Below are 21,825 nucleotides of genomic sequence, written 5' to 3'. Positions count from 1 at the left end.
GCTTTACATTTCTTGACTAAAGAGTTATAAATTAATTGGTTATTATGTAAAAGGTATAGTGTTATTAAGAAAAGGTTAGTTTAAAACTGGTGATTCAGTGTTAGAGCTATCTTAACTAACTACACGTGGCCTAACGCCACTCATGCTTTGTTCTTGTTTATAATTGGATTTAAAGGTATATTTTGCATGTCTTGACTATAGAGTATTGGCTTAAGTCACTGCACATGATTTAAAAGGTATAATGTTATTAACAAAAGTTAGGTTAAGGCTGGTAGTTTAGGGTAGTCGCCATTTTGAACACGTGGCATGATGGTTAAGGCTGGTAGTTTAGGGTAGTCGCCATTTTGAACACCACGTGGCATGACGCAATCCAGGAAATACAGGCCTTTGGGACGCTCCTAAATTGGCATGGTGTTTCATGTGAATCTTGGCCTGGAGATTAGACTTAATGAAGATTAAGATCTAAAATATTGTCTCTTTAATAAGTTACACTGTTATACACTTGAACATAAGAACTGGCATACAAACCTTGTGCTGTAAATATGTGTTTGCCATTAATTTTAAAGAAAATAGATTGTTTAAAATTGAGATTTGCTTCCAAAATTATAATTGTGCTCTAATATTGCAAGAAAACATTGAGTTACAATAAAAATCAGTGTGTCATTGGCTACAGTTTTCAGTTTGCAGGCTCGTAATTGTTAACATTTTGTAATTAAGATAATTTTGAGAGTGATACAGCTATGGGTTTTAGAGGCCCATTGCCTCTTTTCCACAAGTTTATAGGCTACAATGGTAGGAACAAAATTTAACCCTCCAAGATTAAAAAGGAGATCTCTGTAGAAATGTATTTGATATCAAGTAGGTTCCTTTGACCATGAAATTACAGGTTTCTTTTGTTTAATCCTGAAAACGTCCTAGCAGGTTTGGGTCTGGTCTTAGTTAAAAGGCTCAGGTCTAGTCCTTGCCAAGGACTAAAGGTGGATCCTAGGGCAAATAAAAAAAAAAAGAAAAAAAGTGTTTTGTCTCTGTTTCTATACTAGAAGTTAAGATCTTAAAAATTTTCAGTGTATGATGTTCATAGAATGTTTGTTACAGGCCCTTGCTCCTATAGACTTTTAGAAATTTTAGGTAAATGGCTTTCAAAAGTTGTTAGGATATATTAATTGGCTTTATCTTATTTACCTCATTTTAAGCTTGCCACAAAAGGTCTTAAACCTCTGTTTTCAAGGTAGGAAACATTTGTTCCTTGCTTCAAGCAACAATCAAATTTATTATTAATGGTTGGTCTATTACATGACAAGCATTTTTAGGCAAAATTAATAACTGTTATCCAAAAGATAATTTGTACTATCAGATCACATGTTTATTCCTTTAAGTTTCTCCCTGCTTCAACACAGATACCTGAATTGGGTGCTATAGCAGCTATTTTTAAGATGTTAAAGGTCAAGCTTTTAATAATAGTAGATATACATAGCTCATGGTTTATAATTGCTTAAAATTGGTCCATTTTTAATACTGCTAATTCTTAATTTCTACAGTTTATACAAATGTGATTCAAATTTCTAAGAACAAAGGATATATTCTCTAAATGACTGTCCTTTAGGTATTTGAAATAATTTTATATTTTGTGCACATCAAATTGTAAAGATTTGTTCTTGATGTCCTCAATTTCTACCTCTACCACGTAATGGTGTTAATCCTAGAGGACTTAGTTATTACAGATAAATGATATTCATATTTCTAATTTAAAAGATTAAAAAAAAATATGTACATGTGACTAATGATTCATTTTTAGGCTGTCTAGTTGCAACTGCTCTAACAGAAAAACCAACTAAAAATGCTATGTTTATTTTATATAATTACATAGTTATTGCCTATGTTATGGTTTATACTTTGTGTTCCAACTTAAATTAATAAAACAATATCTTCTTGGAAGAAAGAAGAGAGGGGAAATTGTGTCCCTGTGCATATAATTTAAATTATGCTTGCATGTTTTTAAGAAAATTTTAAAATTTAGATGCCAAGAAACTCCTTGCTAAATGTATATGACATCTTGTAATTAGACATATTGATGTCTAGGTGAAATGAAGGAATTCACTTACTAACATATGCCATGATCCTGATTTAATATTGGGGGAGAAGGCATGTCCTCTGTTTTTTCCACAGAATGCTGCAGAAGATATGCTGACTGTGCTTGCTGAATGCCCAGACCATGGTAACATAAGAGCTATATTGGGTATATGTTCTTGACTTACCTCAATTGTCAAATGTCCCAGGTTAGATAAATTGCCTAGCTTCAAGCTTTTAGACTTTGTGGGACAGAACATGGAGACTGTTATGCTAGCTTAGGAAAAATTAATTAAGAAGAGTTAAAATGACTCTTCTCCTTATTGTGCTCAGCTGACTCAACCATAGACTGGTCTAGAAATAATTCCAATATTGAAGATTCCAATTTTGAAGATGGCTAACAATCTTCAGCCAGCTGTGTTAATTTAACATATAGTCTCCACTTTTCCTGAGAAGTAACAGCTTATTTCTTGATTCACAAGGCTACCTCTCCCACCTCAGAGGCCAAGCTTTGTGTCCTTAAAGTTGTTAATTTACAACTGAATTGGATACTTCTGGGACAAGTTAATCCTATTCCACCTTTAACTCTTGACCTTGTCTGTTAAGCAGACTGGCTGTCTCCACCCAGGCTCACCTGGATGGAGAGATTACATGTCTGTTAAAGACACTTGCAGACCCCCCTGGCTTCAAAACTTACACAAGTGGATCTCCAAAGAGGGAGCCACATAGAACTCAGATCTATGTGTGTTTGTTTATGAACAAACATGGGTACCAGCGAGACGTGCGAGGCAAAGCACTGCATGGGGAGGTGAATTTCTGCTTCTGAGTCCCCAGGAAGTACACCTAATTGCATAGGGGTTAACGTCGAGAGGCTGTCCTTAAAATAATAAGGGAGCCTATTACCCCTCCTCTGAAAAAGACGTTATACAATATTTAAGAGGAATTACGGTCAATGCTTCCCCTCCTGGTTAAGGCCCGCCTTCTTATGAAGGATATTTATCCACTTGTTTTCTACCTCCTCGTGTTCAAATTAATAAAAAAAGGGAGGACATGTACAGAGCCATATTGGGGCAGTCTTGCACTTGGTCAGAGTTTGACTTTGGTCAAGGTTAACTTCTCCCAGTTAGCCAGGATCCTGCTCCACCTAGGGTGGAGCGCACGTAGTAAAGGTTAAGTTCATTGTTCCTCCAGGTATAGGGATTCCTGAATTAAACAGGTGACCCACCCAGCTGCCGGAGCAGTCAAGACGAAGACCTCCAAGAGAAGCTAGACAACTTCCACCGGAACTCAGCCTGGAGTCTGGGGGGAAGGGTTTGCCCGAACTGTTATAAGGTCTGGCGCCATTAAAGTTTACGGCTTTGATCAGTGAACATTGACTTGGCCGTACGTTCTTTTCGCCGCTCTTCCCTATGACCCCAAAATTCTCTCAACAGGTAACCTGGTTTACATGTAGCTGCTGGCGGCTACACTGAGCAGGACAGACATGGTCATCATCTTGACTGTCAATGTCTAAGACCTGATTGTGAATTTGTGTTATGGTTTTGCAAGATGGTACCATTGACAGGAATTTGGTAAAGATTACACAGGATCCCTTCCTGTGTGACTTCTTACAACTGTATCTAAAACAATCCATCAAAGACAATCCTGCATAAACATCATTTGTCACGTATTTGAATATGTTGTAATAGAAGTGGCTAAGAGTGTTGACTGAGATTCATTTTTGCTGTTGTGATTAAATATCCCAACAAAAATCAACTCAGGGGAGAAAACATTGTGTTAAATAACAAATCTATCAGAGAAGGACACTGAGGCTGGAAGGAGCTTAAACTAACTAATCATATCCACAGGCAAAAGCAGAGATGAACCTACGGATGCAGTCAGTACTCAGCTCACCTGTTCCATTCTTACACAGCCAAAAACTGAAGCCTAGGGAATGATGCCACCCACAGTGGACTGGGTCTTTCCACATTGATTAACGTAATAGACACAATCTCCCACAGACATGCTCACAGCTAAACTCTGAGACTCTGTTCCCAGGTGGTTCTAAATTGTTAAACTGACAATTAAAGCTAACTATCACACATACGTAGCAGGTTTTTAGTATAACTTAGAGCTCTTAGTGAATTGACATCTGGCCAATCAATATTTCCAATTATGCATAGTTTTCTACTGTATCTATGTATTGTTTCATATGGTACTGGGAGAGAATCTAAAGCTGTCCATCTGTGTGCTCTGGGCAAACAAAACAAAACAAAGCAAAAAACATCACAGCAATTAAAAGTGAAAGGAGCCTCGGGAGATTAATGAGCCCGGGTCCTCTATTCCTATGAGGAAACTGAGTCACAAGTGCATATTTTTGCTCTTGGACCTCATGATGTTGAACTTTGGCAGTCTACATGGATTAAAGGAAACAGAGCTGAATGGCTCTCTTCCAAACAGCCATGTCCCAGAACACACCTGCTGGGTCGGTCTCCACCTCAGCTTACCGAGCACACAATTATTCATACCGTGGATGGCACCATCCATCCATCTTAGAAGCTAGTGTTTGCCCCACGGGTTCTCAGAGGTTGCTAACAAGCGTCCCTCCCGATTTCACCCACCTCAGTGTGTCTTTGCTCCTTGACCTTTAAGGCTCCTGGTGCCAGAGTGTCTGCAGCCAGAGGATCAAAGACCCCCGGAGAAGTAAGCCATGCTTAAACAGGAGGAAGACAGTCACTGGGTGAGTTATTAGGAAAAGCCAGCTAGATGCCCCTGAGCCCTTCCTCATCTGGAAAATGCCTGAACTATATCCCAAGAATAAACTTCAAGCCTCAAGACCTAAACACAGGATGAGTCAGAGGCAGAGCTAATATTAAAAACTCATAACTCTGCCTGCTGCTCCAGACTCTTATGTTATCTGCCCTTCGAAAGGTTCGATGTGCCCGACACAGAGGACACAATCACTATCTTTGAAATGGAAGGAAGAACAAGGCTTGTAATGAAAGATAGAAATAGGAGATAAAGAAGGATATAGAGAAAAGAGAGCTGCATACAGGAGTTGTAGAATTAAATCTCAATTCTGTTTCAGCTTCCTGGCAGGCCTGGCACAAGAGTAACGCCCTGGGCTTCTGTAGTTTTCATGTTGTGAGAGAACCCAGCCTCCTGAAGTGCTGAGTTCTGCCTTTATATTTCTCTCTGGGAGAACTGAGTCCTGTGGGAAATCTTGAATACCGAAGCATCTTTATGTTTTGAGGACATCTGAGGCTTTTTCTTCAGTTCACAGTCAAAATGCTTTTTGTAACCATGATGTCCCCTCCCGAGTGCTGGCTGGGTAGTTTACTTAAAGAGAATAAATCCATTTTGGATTCTCATTCTCTGTCTGCTCACAACTGCCCTTTCTTTACAATCCCCAGCCAGGCCCCACTGTTTAGGCTCAACCTCAGAGCATTCTTTGAATATTTCTTGAGCCCTCTCTGGTTACCCAGCCTCTTCCCTCCCTAGTCTTGCAGCGCTAGTCGCTAGGATATTTCTGCCATCCACTACACCCGGCAGGGCATATAACCCTCGCCCATGTTATCTCAGGCGCCTCCTTAGAGTCCCTTGACAAATAAAGTAACTTGAGTCCAATAAAATCTTTGTTGATTGATTGGCCTGAGCAAGGTGCCCTCAGCCCTGAGCTTGCTGCTGCATTCTCTGTCTGAGCTCCCTCCTGTCCAGGCTGCTGGTTGGGGGTGGGGGTGGGGTGGGAGGAGGGAACCAGCATTCTTTCCTATCTGTGGCCAAGTTCCATAGTTTTCTTCTTCGTGTTCCCTAGGTCTGTGATAGCATCCACTTCCCTCTCTGAAGTCATAATTCCACCAAGCTTATCTTTTTCATGAAATTTGCCAAGCAAAGCATGCGAGGGCTTAACGTTTTACACTAGCACATGTATTTTAAGTTCCAGGATTCTGGACATGACAGCTAATCTTGGCACTTTTGTTTTGTGTGTGTGTGTGTGTGTGTGTGTGAAAACAGAAACCTCCCCCAAAGGCAAAAGGGGTTGGTTTTCAGTCCGTTTATTGATGTATAACTTGTTCAAACTTCTTTATTGTTTATCTTCTGTGTCATTTGTGTTTTGTGGGCTGGAGATTTAAAAAAAATATTAATTTGTGTGCCCGTGTGTGCACACAAGCTTGCATACACCACAGCATGTGTGGAGGTCAGAGGATAAGAGCTGTTTCCCAGGGATGGTGTTCCCAAGCTTAATGGAAAGAGTCCTTACCTACTGAGCCTCCTGCTGGCCCTGGGTGGGGAGATTTGCTTTTCTAAGTCATTGTGCCATATTAAGAATGTACAATCTGGTACCCTGTGCATTCTTTGTTAATAAAAATTTATGAGCTAATTGAAATCAGTTATCATCATTTACTTTATATTCTCCTCCAATATGAAAGGAACTAATTACTTAATAAGCCAGGGTTACTTTTTAAAAAATGCTAGCCACTTGGGTATTTCGAAGCAGAGTTGTTAGTAGGTTAGCTGCTTTTCATTGCTCAACCTTGGTCTTATCAGAACAGAACCATTTCAAATACCTTTCCTCACCTGCCAAGTCCCACAATGCTTTTCACCTGCCAAGTCCCACAATGCTTTTCACCTGCCAAGTCCCACAATGCTTTTCACCTGCCAAGTCCCACAATGCTTTTCACCTGCCAAGTCCCACAATGCTTTTCACCTGCCAAGTCCCACAATGCTTTTCACCTTCCAAGTCCCACAATGCTTTTCACCTGCCAAGTCCCACAATGCTTTTCACCTGCCAAGTCCCACAATGCTTTTCACTGCTTTAACACTGTGAGTTTTAGAAGTTTGAAGGGACTGATACTATAATTGGAGACCTGTAAAGGTCTACCTATGAGGGAGAAGCCCCTCTTCCTGGAATGCCAAATGCACAATGTAGTCTTGTTTATAAGAAAGTTTATAGAAGGGAAATTCAAGGGGGTTTTGTCCTAGCTTCAACAAACTGGAGCTGGGCGAAGTGTTCAGAACAAAACAGGGGTCATCCTGGAGAAATATTGGCAGCTTTGATCTTTCTCCTTGTCTAGAGCAAGGCAAAAGGGTAGTCTTCAGTGTGTCTGCTCTGTGTACTTAAGTTAAACCACACTTCCAACGTATGTGAACAAGCATGAGGGGTTATTATTCAGATGGCAAAAAATACAAGCCCTGGATTTTGTGATCAGACACATCAGTGTAAAAATAAATTTCCCTTTCCCTATCGCGTTAACTGTAGACATCATAACTACTTGAAGGGAGTGACCAGAGACTATAAGAATGCCAATTTGGCAGGAAAAAATAACCTCAGTAATTATGGGCATTTTATGTAAAGTTCTGTCTCTGTAGGTTTTTTTATGCTTCCTGGCCTTATAACAGCTAGAGCTTTCAATACATCTTGGGGGTAGTAACTCATTTAAAGAAGACACTTGGTCTACAGAGTGAGTTCCAGGACAGCCAGGGCTACACAGAGAAACCCCGTCTTGAAAAAACAACAACAAAAAAAAACAACAAAAAAAAAAAAAAGAAAAGAAAAGAAAAAGAAAGAAAGAAAAGAAAAAGAAAGAAAGAAAGAAAGGAGGAGGAGGACACTTCCCCTCCCCAGAATGAGGGAGAGGGGAAGGGAGAAGACAAGGGTTTTGAGCCATCTGGAAGATAGGCATGCGTGACTTTCGCAGAAAGCATATCTGTCTCTGCATGGTTCCCACCAGTAACTGCGGAAAAGCTCCCTGAAGCCCAGATTAGAGAGGCCACCTGGTACTGCTCAGTTGCTGGACAGTTGGTCTGGCATGATTGGGACAGTCCTTATAGTATGTCACCCATCAAGGAGGCTGGGGAATGACATTGTAAAAGGGACTTATTGTCAATTGGTTTTTGAAATATATATATATATATATAAAACAGTGTCAAGGAGATGTGATATTCTATCTTAGCTATAGTCAGTGTTTGGTGGCTTCTGCTAACTTCCAGGAGGATCTGTGGACAAAGAAAATTGACAAAAGCTATGCGACAGTCCTTCATAGCCACCCTGCAGTCCCTGCCTGGGCGTGACAAAGGGAACAGACACTGGAAGCAGCCACCCAGCCAGTGGGCAGGGGTATACAACACAGAAGCCAGTTCTCCAAACCTTGGTACTGGCCAGAGGTAAGGCAGCAGGGCACTCTGACGCAGCCTCTCTGTGTTGGCCAGAGCCCTTCAGTGTTAACCTTGGTTCAGGCCTAACCAGTCAGCTAGAATCCAGGCCAGGCTCTGCCACTGGGGAGTCCAGGAGCAGCACTGCAATTGTCATGTCGTACAAGATCACCGGGCCAGGCTGAAGCTCAGCTCAGGGTTCACTCAGCCTGTGAGCCGTCATGACCTGTGCTGGTGCCTCAAGGAAATCTTTTTTTCAATCCTGCGAAAGGGTCTATGTTTTGGGGGCTGCCCACTCAGGAGGCTCATTTGCCCAAGTTTCATAACCAGGGGAACTCTCACATTTAAATTTCTGGGTACACCCCCCAAGGAGAGACTGCTCATAGTCACAGGGCCTCTCAGGAAAGTCTTGTCTTCTACTTAAACCTGTGTGCCAGGACAAGGACTTTGTAGCTGCTCCCACTGCTTTGAAACAGCCCTTCTTAGAAGGAGGAAGAGAAGAGGAAGAAGAGGAGGAGGAAGAAGAGGAGGAAGAGGAGGAGAAAGAGGAAGAAGAGGAGGAGGAGGAAGAGGAGGAGAAGAAGAGTAGGAGGAGAGGGCAGCTAAAGAAACTCACAGGGAAGTTCTACAGAAAGGTCTATGTCTCACGAGGACCACACAAGCTGGAACCTGACTCCCCAGGCTTTCTGGAGCTTATGTAAGAGAATGGTTGCTGGGGAGAGGAGACCCTTCCGTGGAGATGCCGGCAAGTTGTACAGGGACTGGTACACTTCCGTTTCTTTGGTTGGCTAGTACCCTCTCTGTCCAGGTCACTAGGCCTTGCTGTGAATATCTCCAGAAAAGTCACTGCAAGAGTCATTAGACAGTTTGAGTCAGAAAGGGGTAAATGTAGTTCTGTGCCAGGATTGGCAGTTGAACACTGAGACAGGTTTTCATCCTTCTCCTTCCCCTGGGACCAGCCACAAGACAGTTAATGAATAGTAGTGAACCCCGATCTAGGTCTAGAGAGAGTCCTCTACCGGTCCCTCCCCAGACTCCCCCCTCCTGTTTTCTCTCCCCATTCCCCCTTCTCATTCTCCCCTCACTCCTTCCCTCTCCCCCTACCCTCCCTCATGCTCTCTTTTAGCTCCACCACCACCCCCTAATTCCTGTTACCCTCTCTTCTGAGGTGCTCTATCCGAGGACAGTCACAAAGAGGCAATAGGTGAGTGAGGCAGGCCCTTCCTCTGCACATTCTGGGGCTTGCTGTGGCTGTCGGCTTCTCTGGTGTTTTGATTTTTTTTTTCTTCCTTCATGGAATTGTCATTGCTTCATTGCATTGCAAGAAAATGATGTCATACTCTGGGGCACCGGGTCCATTTCCCAGCTTTGAACCCAAGTTTCCTGACCTTTCTCATCTACCTGCTCTTGGAGAAAATGAAACACATTGAAACATACAGGTCAGCAAACCTTAGAAAGGCCTCTGTGCCTCCAGGATGGGTTAATTTCTGCAGGTACCTTAATGACCCTCACACAGCCTTATCTGCGTGTCACACCTGGAGCACGGCCAGGACCCCCTGTCTGTAAAATGGGGGAGGAAATGGACTTCAGGTGTGCCTGCAGTTTCCAGCAGAAGCCCTTTCTTCTCTTATGCTGGGTTTAATTACTAGTATCAATATTCGGTGTAATTCGGGCTCCTCCCACGGTTTTTGCTCTTTGTATTAAAGTCTGTGCAAAAACGTAAGTCTTACGCACTGCACTTGTGTCTTCTTGTCTTAGGACTGGCGAGACCTCAGCCTGAGTGACACTGTGGAATTACTTCCTAGCACGTCAAAGGCTGAAATCGTCCTGTCAAGAATGACTCTGTTCTTTCAGGGTTCTAGAGAGCCAGGCTCGGACTGGATCTTTGCTCTGGTGTAGGTTTTCCTCTGCCAGGAAACCAGTGCTCGCACATCATTTGCATACAGCCAATGAGAGCCATCTACTGTTCCGAGGAGGTTTTGGAGATTGTATGACTGTATGACGACATCCTGGAAAAATCTCAGCTGGGGAAAGGCGACTTTTCCCCCCTTTCCCTAAGCCCCATCTTAAATAGTTTCCTTCCCACAGCCCATATGTCCACATTCAAAGTAAGTAACCCAGCCCATTCTCCTGCCCCGGCCCCCGTCACTAGCTCAAGAATCTCGACAGCCACACAAAACTGGAAATTGGCTGTTTAAAAACGAAGGTGCCATATTCGTTCCAGTCTGTAAACTAGACATTTTTTTGGCACACAGTGGTGGAGAATTAACCCTTTTATTTCTCCCAGACAAGGGCACACAGTAAAATGCCTGTTCATTTCTTTGTGAGCAGAATGGCAAACACTAACCTGTTGATGCCCAATTGCAGTTCTTGACATTGTGAATAGGGTTCTGGTTAATCTACAGCATATACTATTGTGCTATTTCACACAATTCCATGAAAACTGGATAATGTTCAGGGTTCCCAAATTGTGCATGTTTCTCCCAGATTTTCTTCCCTTAGTTCTAGAAAGCGACTACTGGACTGTCTATGTCTTTGAGGGCGTGGTAGCAGCCAGAGAACTGGCTTGTTGGTAAAATGTCTGAGGGTCACCTAAAATTACGCCAGCACAGAGCAAGACATAAGTAAGAAAGCAAGATGTAGGTGCATGAATAATCAGCCTCCCACGCCCCACTCCCACCTCCACCCCACCCCCATCCCCCTCCTCCCCCCATCCCCCCCTGCACTGAGGGAAAGCTCAAATGTTATTAACTCGGACATTATACTAAGAAGTCTCCTACGTGTGCAATCACCAGACCATGGGTAGATATCTTATCATTCCATTACGGGGCAGATAACAGTGTGTTGATTGAAGACGAGGGCCCTGGGAGACATACACCGGACTGCTAGATAGCAATGTTTCAGCCCTGTGCCCTTGAAGAAGTCATGAAGCCTCTCACAATCACAGATATCACATCTGCAAAATGAAGGTGTTTATGTCTTATGTCTGAAGTGTTATGTCTAAAGTGTTTACTCTGAATTTGTCCATTTTCAGATAAGTGGGATCCATACTGACTGATGGTTGAAGACATCTACTAAATGTGTGGAACAAAGCCCAAAGCCTTGAACTCTCACATGCTGCGCCTGTGTGATGTGTATAGGTGTGCATGTGCCACGGTGCTTGCGTGTGTGGAGGTCTGAGGACCACATTGTGGGGGTCAGTTCTCTCCCTCCCCATCAGATGGGTTCTGGGACTAGAAATCAGATCAACAGAACTGATCACATCCTTGCCTGTTTAGAGAATCCACGCCGCACTGGGCTTTCTGTTGTACCTTGAATCCCATTGATTCTTTCAGCAAGACTGAATTAGCAATTCTGATTATCCCTATTTGACATGAGGAAATTGAAATCTGTCTTAAAATGGAAGAAGAGGAGGCTTCTGTGTTTATGACAAAGCAGGTTGGGTTTCTGTTTCAGAACACCCGTGTGTTCTGACTGCGATGGGTAGCAGCCTCCTCACGGGACAGTTCCCTGAGAGCTCACTATTATCAGTTTGTACAGCTTCCCAGGAATGCTGATGGTACTAAGCTTGCTCAATGACTCAAACCCACTGCACTGAGCTGTGGAGAGCCACAGACACAAGGCCAAGACTAGAGAATCTAGGAAGCACCTTTCCCACCCATCTAAGAAAGAGTGACTTTATTGTAGTCTGTCCACGGCCACGTGGAGGGCCCTCTTGGGAACGAGCATACAATGGCCACGTGGACCTCGGAGCCTTGAGATCCAAGGCTCTTTCTAACTACTGTTTTTTGTTTGTTTGTAAGGTTGGATTTATTTTTGTATTGTACCTTTAAAAAATATGTCTGTGTCTGTGTCTGTGTCAGTGGGCAGTTAAAACAGTACACATGTGGAAGATGGTAAAGTACATGTAGAAATTGGTGCTTTCCTTCCACAATGTGGAGCCCATAGGTTGTGGTCAAGTTGTCAGGCGTGGTACAAGTCTCTTTACTGGCTGAGCTATCTTGCAGGTCTGTTGATTGAATTTTTAAGACAAGGCCCCACCATATCCCAGGCTGACCTCAAATTCACTATCTGGGAGAGATAGCCTTAAACTTCTGCAATGGGAAAGAATCTCAGGTGGCGCCCTCACACCCAATTTTGTTTTGTTTTGTTTTTGGTTTTTTGAGACAGGGTTTCTCTGTGTAGCCCTGGCTGTCCTGGAACTCACTCTGTAGACCAGGCTGGCCTTGAACTCAGAAATCTGCCTGCCTCTGCTTCCCAAGTGCTGGGATTAAAGGCGTGTGCCAATACTGCCCGGCTTTTTTTTTTTTTAAAGATTTATTATTTATTTATTTATTTATTAATTAATTATATGTAAGTACACTGTAGCTGTCATCAGACACTCCAGAAGAGGGTGTCAGATCTTGTTATGGATGGTTGTGAACCACCATGTGGTTGCTGGGACCTTCAGAAGAGCAGTTGGTGCTCTGAACCACTGAGCCATCTCTCCAGCCCTGTGTCACACCCAGTTTTATGAAGTGCCAGGGATCAAACCCGTGCCTCGCTCATTCTGTAGGTAAAGCATTCTACCAACGAAGGGGCATCCTGAGTTCTTATTATCTTAGTAGATATTAGATCAAAAACAAGCATGAGAAGAGAGATCCTGGGTGGAGCGTGATGCTCCACACACGGGCCACAATTCTATGCTTTAATTGTGTTGTGAAGATTTAGAGTCACCTGTGGTGGTAACAGTAAAGAAAAACTGAGAGAAATGTCCTCTAATTTATGTGATATGGGATAACTTCAAACGAAAGGCCCCCTCGTGGAACAAGAAAAATGAAAACAAACCATTCATCAACTATAAATGTATATTGTTAATTTTCATATTTCTATGGCAACAACAGTATTTCAATTTCTACATCATAATATGGGCATTTTTAAATGTCAATGAAAGGACCAAAGTGTACAAGCATTTCCATTTTATTTCACAGGAACACAGAAGGTGGAAAGTTTAAAGAACAAAATTACTTTGTAAATATTTCAAAATAATGACCACAAATAAGGCCAATTTAAGGGGAACACAGCTTCAGAGTTATCGTGGATTCTTTGGACCCTAGAGAGGGGAGAAAAGCGATATATTTATTTGCACAGTTTATCAAGTGTCACTTCTGACATTTAATTTAGCTGTTTTTATGTCCCAGAACCCTCTGAAGGATGGTCCAAATAACAGCATCATGGAAGCACTTGAGGATTTAAGAGGCAGCAACAGGGTAAGCCACACTGGTGGCCGTGGTGAAGGGGGGTGTCAGAAAGGGATAAAAAAGAAATACACGTGCAATAAAGACTCGGGCAGGACACAGCACAGGCAGGCCGGTGCCCTTCGGGCAGGGACTGTGAGGACGTGGGGGTCTTGGCACTGAATATGTCTCCTGGTCATTTGCAGTTTGTTTTGTCTGGCTTGGCTTGGCTTGGGGCTTTTCAAAAACTAACAGGAGATTAAAGGGACCTCTTGGAACGCTTTAATTGGGAGCCAAGGACTGAGATTTGATTAGAAGTGAGGGAAGGGAGCGAACCTTTCTCCAGGACCGTGCTGGCCTCTTTTGCTCTCATTAGAAACGATGTCCTTCCTCAGTGGATGAGGACAGGGCTCTCCAAAGGAGGGAAGCTGAGGTACAGGGGGGTTGATTCTGATTTGCTTGAAGCAGCCCAGACATCCAGATGGGAAGGGTTGGAGGAACAAGTAAATCTCAGTCTGCCTGGAGTCGAGGTGCCAGAGAAAGGCTGGAAACCTGGCTCAGTGGGTAATAATCCTTGTTCTGCAGACATGAGGGCCTGAGTTCAAATCCCCAATAGCCACGTGAAATATCAGCCAAGGCTGCAGGTGTCTCTAACCCTGGCATCGTGGGGTGGGGACTAATGGATCCTAGGCCTCCAAGCCTAGCTAAAGCAGGTAAACTCCCAGTTCAGTGAAAGATAGGCACCTAAAGCAATCTCTGTTCTACTCACAAGCCTGTGCTCATGTGGGAGCATTCGCGCTCACGCTCACACGCACACACAGATGCATGCATACACACAAACACACACAGACAGACACACACAAACATGCACATACAAACCTGCATGCACACACACAAACACACATACATACATTCACACACACACATATGCACATGCACGTAGACGTGCCTGTGTATTCATCCCTACCCATACCCAATGGCACAGAGCATTGTCTTCTCCGAGCAGCCTTTAGAATGCTAAAGCGGCTCTGCAGACAACCACTGTCTCTTGGCTAGCAATCCCAACTCACTTTCTGCTTACAGTCCTTCCTGGAGATTTGTCTTGATGGCATGGCCATAGTAATTTCCCTGTAACAGGCAAATTGTGTTTGGGCTGCAAATATGATTGTCGTAGGCTTAAGTGAGATGCCAGCTATCTCTGGGAATACATCAAAATGAAATTTAATATTGCAGCCTGCTATCCTTTTGACCCTGTGCTCCTGGCTTGTGTTTCTCACCTCTTTTTTTGTTTTGTTTTGTTTTGACAACCACCCTTAAATACACTATTTCATCTTATAAAGGTATCTTATTTATCCCCTGTCTCTCTCACTTTAAAGTAGATTGTCTTTCTTTTTCTTTGTTTGTGAAGTGCTTAAAAGAAGGACCCACACGTTTTCTGCAAGGACACAGATGACGCATATTTGAGATTTAACTGGTCATGTGATCTCTATCCCTGCCGCTTAGCTCTGCTGCCATAGGGGGCGAACAGCCTCAGGGACACAGAAATTCATGAATGATGGAGCGTTCAAATGTCACGAAATGTGGATTCTTTTCCTCCAACTATTTAAGAACTGTAAGAAATCTTGCTGTTGAGTGGTGGGCCAAAGTTACAAAAACCAGGAGCATGTCTTGGACTTTGTAATAACTAGTACACACAAGCAGGAAAGTAGATATACTGATCCCCAGTGACTGGGGTGGACCTCTCTTTAGTGTCCAGTGTCTTAATATTTGATGACATATGCCTTTAAATTTTAGAGGAAAGTTGAAAATTAACTATTCATTTTACATTTATTTAGTGTACATGTGAAGGTGCACACACATGCCACTATAGGTATATAAAGGTCGGAGGACAACCTTCGGGACTTGTTTCTCTCCTATCAAGTGGGGCTTGGGGATTGAACTCAGGACAGTAGGCTTGGCAACAATTTTTATCTAGTAAACCTCTCTGGCCCCAAAATTAGATTTGAGTGTTAACTTTCTTTAACATAATCAGAAACGACAACAACAAAACAACAGTAATAACAACAAAAACAACAACTACTACTGCTGCTACTAGTACTACTATTCTTAGCTTTAGATTCCTAATTTCCCAGAAGGCAGTTGGTTAGCTTGGGCACATGGACTACAGTTTGTCAACTGGTAGTTTAGAAAATAGTGCCCAGAACATAGTAAGTGCTCAGGTAATGGAATGTTCTGTGATTGTCCCAATGATAAACCTAATATCCCCATGTGGCTCCTATTAGTTTCCCCCATCGTAGGAGGACAGGCACTCCACACTGCCCTCCATATCTGCATGGCTGCTTGAGTTGGAAGTGACCTCTCACACAAGCCCTGGACTGAAGAGCCCTGCAATGAACTCTTCTACAAAGAAACCACTACATCATGAAATGGTTCGAATGTTTAGTTCAAGTCCATCCAGAACATTGACAGTAAGATTATGTGGGGTCTTTTTTTGGGGGGGGGCAGAGGTTATGGTAGGGCAAGCCTATGAACCCAGTACTGAGGAGGCAGAAGCAATATCTCATGTTTGAGGCTAGCCCGGGATACATTCTGTATAAAAGGCTTGATTCTAGCCTGCATAACAAGACTGTCTCAGCCACAGCAAACCAATTATTTTACATTTTAAGTAGATTTGTTTAGGTGTCACAGAGATAGCTCAGTTGGTAAGTGCTTCCTTGCATTCATGGGGGCATGTGTTCAATCTCTATAATTCACATGAAGACCAAAAGCTGTATACTGTGGACTAGTCACTACAGAGCTGGGGAGGCAGAGACAGGTAGATACTCACAGCTACCAGCCAGCCTGCCTGCACTACTTGGTGAATTCCAGTACAGTGACAGACCCTGTCTAATGGAACAACATTTAAGTATGTGGGAATGACACCTACAGATGCTCTTTGGTCTCTCCATACATGCACACACATGCATCTGCACACATGTGAACATGTACACAGGTGAAGGCACAAGCATAGACACACGCACACAGAGAAAGAATTGTTTGTAGCCTTCTGGGGGAGGATTCATTTCATCTCAACTGTGTGCTGCTTTGTACTACAGCTGTTTAAGTTTCCGTCCATTTTAATTATTTCCTTGACGTCACTGGAATGACTACCATGCTCTTTGGAAAAGGAAAGATGGAAGAAGAAACACTGATGTGAAAATTCAAGTAAAATGCATAAAATAATGACCCTTTTGACAATATGCCTCAAGATTATCTTCACTAAGTCTTTAGATTACATTTTCCTGCCTAAAATGCCAAGGATGGGCATTGGGGCACACGCTTCTTCCTTAAAAGGAAAAAAGATATTAAAGACTATACAGAGCTAGGATTTTGCTCAAAGTCAAACAAGTGTAGCAAGATAAACTGCATTATTTGCATCGATGGGCCTATGAATATTAATTTGATAGCTTTCTAATATTTTTATTTCTTTATGAAACAGATGTAGACAGGCATGGCCATGCACACCTATAACTTAGCACTTGAGAGGTAGAGGCAGGAGGGTTAGGAGTTCAAGATCAACCTCAACTACCAGGCCAGTGAGAAACCTTGTCTTAGAAGCCGACGTTCCTGAGGATGACATCTGATGTCCTTTGGGCTCCTTTCACACATGCATACAGAGACGCATGTACACACATACAATAAAATGATTTCTAAAAACCATAGGTTTGCTGACCAACTGACGAGGAGTAATTAGAAGGAGCCACTTGGGCTGAGTGGTGGTGGCACACACCTTTAATCCCAGCACTTGGGAGGCAGAAGCAGGTGGATTTCTGAGTTCGAGACCAACCTGGTCTACAGAGTGAGTTCTAGGACAGCCAGAGCTACACAGAGAAACCCTGTCTTGAAAAACAAAACAAAACAAACAAACAAAAAGGAATCACTTGTGCTGTTGTTGTATTGCCATTTTTCAAGGGGAAGATATACAGCCAAGACAGATTGGAATCCTTGTCAATAAACCTTGCCATCTTGCTTGGGTGTTTTCTTGAGCTGTTGGTGATGATGTTTTACTCTTCCTTCCTTCCTTCCTTCCTTCCTTCCTTCCTTCCTTCCTTCCTTCCTTCCTTCCTTCCTCCCTTCTTTCCTTCCCCTTTCTCCTCCCTTAGATAAAGCCTTGTTATAAATCCCAGACTGGCCTCAAAAATGTAGTCCAGGTTGCCTCAGCCCTCAAGTTCTGGGATTGTAGCATATACCACTACATTCAACTTGAAAGGTTTCAAAAATATTTTATGCACATGGGTGCTTTGCCTGCATGCATATGCCATGTGCACAAAGTGCCCGTGGAGGCCAGACATGGAGCCCCTGAAACTGGAGGTACAGACAGTTGTGAGCCGCCATGCTGGTGCTGGGAATAAAACCTAGGTATCTGGAATAGCAGTCAATGGTCTTAACCACTGAGGAATCTTTGTAGCTCCCAACTTGAAGTGTTTAACATGTATCCATCCCTGGATACCCCCAGAAGATCGGTTCTAAGGCTGCTCTTGGATACAAAAATCCATGTTACTCAAGTCCCCAATATAAGATGACAGTACTTCTTCCAGATTTTTGAAGTGCAGTTGATTGAACACGAGAATTTGCAAATCATGTCAGATGACGGCCAACTCTGCTATTTGTCAGATCAATGGATTGTCAATAATATTTTCAGAACTAAGGTCCAGATGGGAAAAATCAATAGAGGAGATTATTACTTCAATTGACAATCTCTCAAAGTAGGATCTTTTTAAAAAATTAGTTTTTTAAACTAGATCTTATCCCAGGACTGAGAAATCAGTTCTAAATCAGAGTTGAGTTGTCATGGCCTCTGCCATCAGAGTTTGAAGACTATCAGGATGCAAAACATGCAGGACACGTTAATACTTCACTGGGCACCTACGTGGAGTGCAGAGTCAGCCTGGAATGAACCAAGCACAGGCCTGCTTGGTTCAGAAATGGCAGGAAGGAAAAACTACTCATAGGCTCGGCCCTAAATGAGGAACTATGTCACATCCTTTTCCACTCAAGTCTAGGATACATCAGAGACGAGGGGATGGAGAGCGCGTAAGAGGCACATGTCAGAGAACACTGGGAAATAGCATCTTCTGCACATGACAGGACAGAGGCACTCCTGCACTCACAGCAGCTATGGTGACCAAGCCAGACACACGATCCAGCCAGTCAACATTCCAGCATGGATGGTTGAGAGGTGTTCACAAGGCCCCACCCTTAGCTGAGGAAGCACTGGCAGTTGATGGTTACAGGGAGAGGGAGAGTTGGTTTTCTTCAAGGGCGTTGTCTATGGTAGGTTACCCAAGCTCCAGTGAATAGCTTAGTATCCAAGTGTATACAGGCTTTACTAAATAGACTGAAGGAGGAGGAGGAAGAAAGGGAGGAGAAATAAAATTGGGAGGAGGTAGAGGAGCAGAGGGTTTGTGATATATATATATAGTAAATAAATAAATATATAGTAAATAAATATTTTAAATGCTATATATAGCATATAACATTTAAAAAGAAAAAAACCTCTCAAAACTTGTAGAGAGATTAGCAGAGACGCTTCCTCCAAGAAACTCCCAGATTCAGAGACGAGCTGGATGCATCAGACCGTCAGGACTGAGGTTTGGATGGCATCCTGAGCATGAAGGGATGACATAGAGGGACGCTGTCTTAGTCAGTGCTCCGTTGCTGTGAAGAGACACCCTGACCACAGCAACTCTTATGAAAGAAAGCATTGAATTGGGGCTGGTCTACAGTTTCAGAGGTTTAGGGCATTATCACCACACAGGAAGCATGGCGGCGTGCAAGCACACGTGGTGCAGGAGAAGGAGCTGAGAGCTTGCCTTCCGAATCCATTGGCGTCAGGAAGAGAGAGACTCTGAGTTTGGAATGGGGTTTTGGGAAACCTCAAAGGCTACCCCGAGTGACATGCTTCCTTCACACAAAAAGACCACTGCTTCTAATCCTTTCTGATAGTGCCACTCACCTGTGCCTAAGTATTCAACTCTATGAGCCTATGGGAGCCATTCATATTCAAAGCTCTACAGATATAAAGCGAGGGAATGAAAAAAGCAGACTGGAATGTGATAGAGATCATTCTAGAACCCAGCTAAAGGATACATCCTAGCGTCGGAGAAGGCAGAGTCCAAAACTTAATCCAGGAATTGGTGCTGAGAGGAGGTGGCAGGGGAGAGAACCTTTTGATTGTAGATGTCAGGACTTGGTAGCTGATCTGAGGTGTAGAGTCTCTGGCCAAACCCAGTGTCACCTGAAAAGGGTTCCCACTCGAGCCTCATTAATGCCTTGAACAGTTGGTGTACCTGTGAACACCTAGGGGAAATATCCAGGAAGTGGACAATTGTATGGCTCATCAGAATAGGAAGAGTTCTAAAAATGGAGGTGTGGGGCTGAACACCCGAGGAGCTGAGGAGGCACCATCCTAAGGGGCGATCCTTGTAAAGGAGAAGAGACTGGGAGGAACCGTGACCTGGCGCAAGACATCAAGGGAGGTGCTCTGGGCAGGAACTGGTGAAGGAGCTTGCGTATTGGCAAGGAGCCACGCCCTTTGAGCCCTTAGCTGAGCTCTTTGTCAAGGGAGAAGGGGAACGCAGATGTAATTGTGGTGCTGAGTATTGAAAATATTACAGATCTAGAATCACCCAGCAGACAGGCGTCTGAGCTTGTCTGCAAGGGAGTTTCCAGATTGGATTAACTGAGATGGGAAGACCCGCCCTCCGTTTGTGTGTGTGTGTGGAGCATCATTTCATGGGCGGTTGCCCTGCACTGGACGTCTCCTGACAGTGGCCACAGTGAGGCCAACCACCTCACCCTGCTGCTATGATTTCCCCATCACACCCTCAAACCGTGAGCCCAAACCAGCCTTCCTTCCATTTGTCAGGCATTCTGTCAAAGAAGAGGAAAAGAAACAGATGCATAAATCATTACCTAATACGGACTTAAAGTAAAGCCCTTATAGACTGTGGAACTGTGAGGTCAAGGGCAAGGCACCATTTGTATGGACTATATAAGTCTGGAGTATTTCAGGGCTCTAAAGCTGGATGTGCCGGCCTCTGCTTTTTCTTTGGTACTCACAATGGCTTTTTATTAATGATGAGCTATTTGACACTGACTGTTTTACCCTGTTAAGAATATGACTCATTAAATTCAGTCATTCAGTTTCATCTCTCACGATTCTTTTGCATCTGTGTGTACCTTCTGTATCTCCATGGTAACCGTTGCTGAGTCCTCTGGGTTCTATCTTCTGAATACTCTAAGATGCTTGATCTTGGTTGCCAACTTGACTGGATTAAACGCTATCAGGAGAACTAACACATCACACTTCTGGGCATGGCCAGGAGAGTATTTGTAAAAGAGAATTGGCATAAAAAAAAAATCAGTGAATCTTGTTGGGAGGAACTGCCCTGAAGCTGGGCAGAACTATCCAATGGGCTGGGGGCATAGATGAAAAAAGAGGCGTGGCTCCGGAGAGAGCCGCCTCTAAGAGTGCCCTTCTCTCTGAGTACCTGCTCTCACCACTGCTGCTGAACTCCAGATGTTTGAGCCACTTACCCGCCTTGAGGGTGGAGGAAGTTTACAAACTGCAAAAGCTTGCAAAGTATACGAAGTTTACAAAGGGATCCACCTTTGTAAGGGGTTCCAGACAGGCGGCCTCCAGGGGTCATTCCAGATCTCTCATGGTCTGTGACTTTGAAATAAAAGTTTCATTTCTTCTGACACATTATTCAGACACAATCTTCTGAGATCTCAGAAGGGAACATTACGTGAGAAAGCAAGTAGAGAAGGAGGCGGTTTTGTTTTGTTTTTCGAAGGAATGCGTGTCTCTTTTCTATTTGAAGCCGCTGTTGTGTCGCTAAGTTACCTCATATTGCGGAGGCACAATGTCAGCGCATGCCACAGTACATGCTAGGAGCATTACTCATGTCACAAGTGCACGTCAACTCACAGACCCTCAGATCTCTCTAACCACTTTCTTTTTATTTGTTTTTTTTACCTCGACCACTTTAGAGCAAAACTTTTCTTTACCCAATATTCAATCTGTCATATTAAATTGACAAAAATTTTCATGTGGGCTCTCTGAGAAAAGAAGCAACTTTCCACTATATTATTGAATACATAAGGGACACATCTCCAGTTTATTTGAAAGAGGAGGAAGAGGAAGAGGAGGAGGAGGAGAAAGAGGAGTCATTTTAAAATATTTAACCTACATAATCAACAGAAAGAAGAGACAGACTATGGAATAGCAAAGAATTTTTGCTCAATATTCACCAAGCAATCTAGAATATAGAAATAAATGTAGAAAGTAAATACCAAAAAAACTTTTGTCATCAGTAAGTGAGCCAGTGAGCTGAATTGACAGCGTCCTCCAAAAAAAGAAGCAGGT

At 43.3% G+C, this 21,825-nt stretch overlaps 1 protein-coding gene and 1 non-coding gene across 2 annotated transcripts in view; one reads left to right on the top strand and one right to left on the bottom strand.

Moving 5' to 3' along the window:
• The window catches only part of Tmem212 (transmembrane protein 212), a 68,458-nt gene that overhangs the window by 26,632 nt on the left and 20,001 nt on the right, over nt 1–21,825 (bottom strand). The window lies entirely within an intron of this gene.
• LOC127683964 (small nucleolar RNA SNORA81) lies at nt 15,035–15,194 on the top strand. The gene has a single exon (XR_007977720.1). It is a non-coding gene; the product is annotated as a small nucleolar RNA SNORA81 (small nucleolar RNA).

This window comes from Apodemus sylvaticus, chromosome 4 (genome assembly GCF_947179515.1).
Source record: "Apodemus sylvaticus chromosome 4, mApoSyl1.1, whole genome shotgun sequence".
Lineage (NCBI taxonomy): Eukaryota > Metazoa > Chordata > Mammalia > Rodentia > Muridae > Apodemus > Apodemus sylvaticus.
Note: the sequence above shows the minus strand (reverse complement) of the source record. Positions and strands in the feature narration are given on the sequence as shown.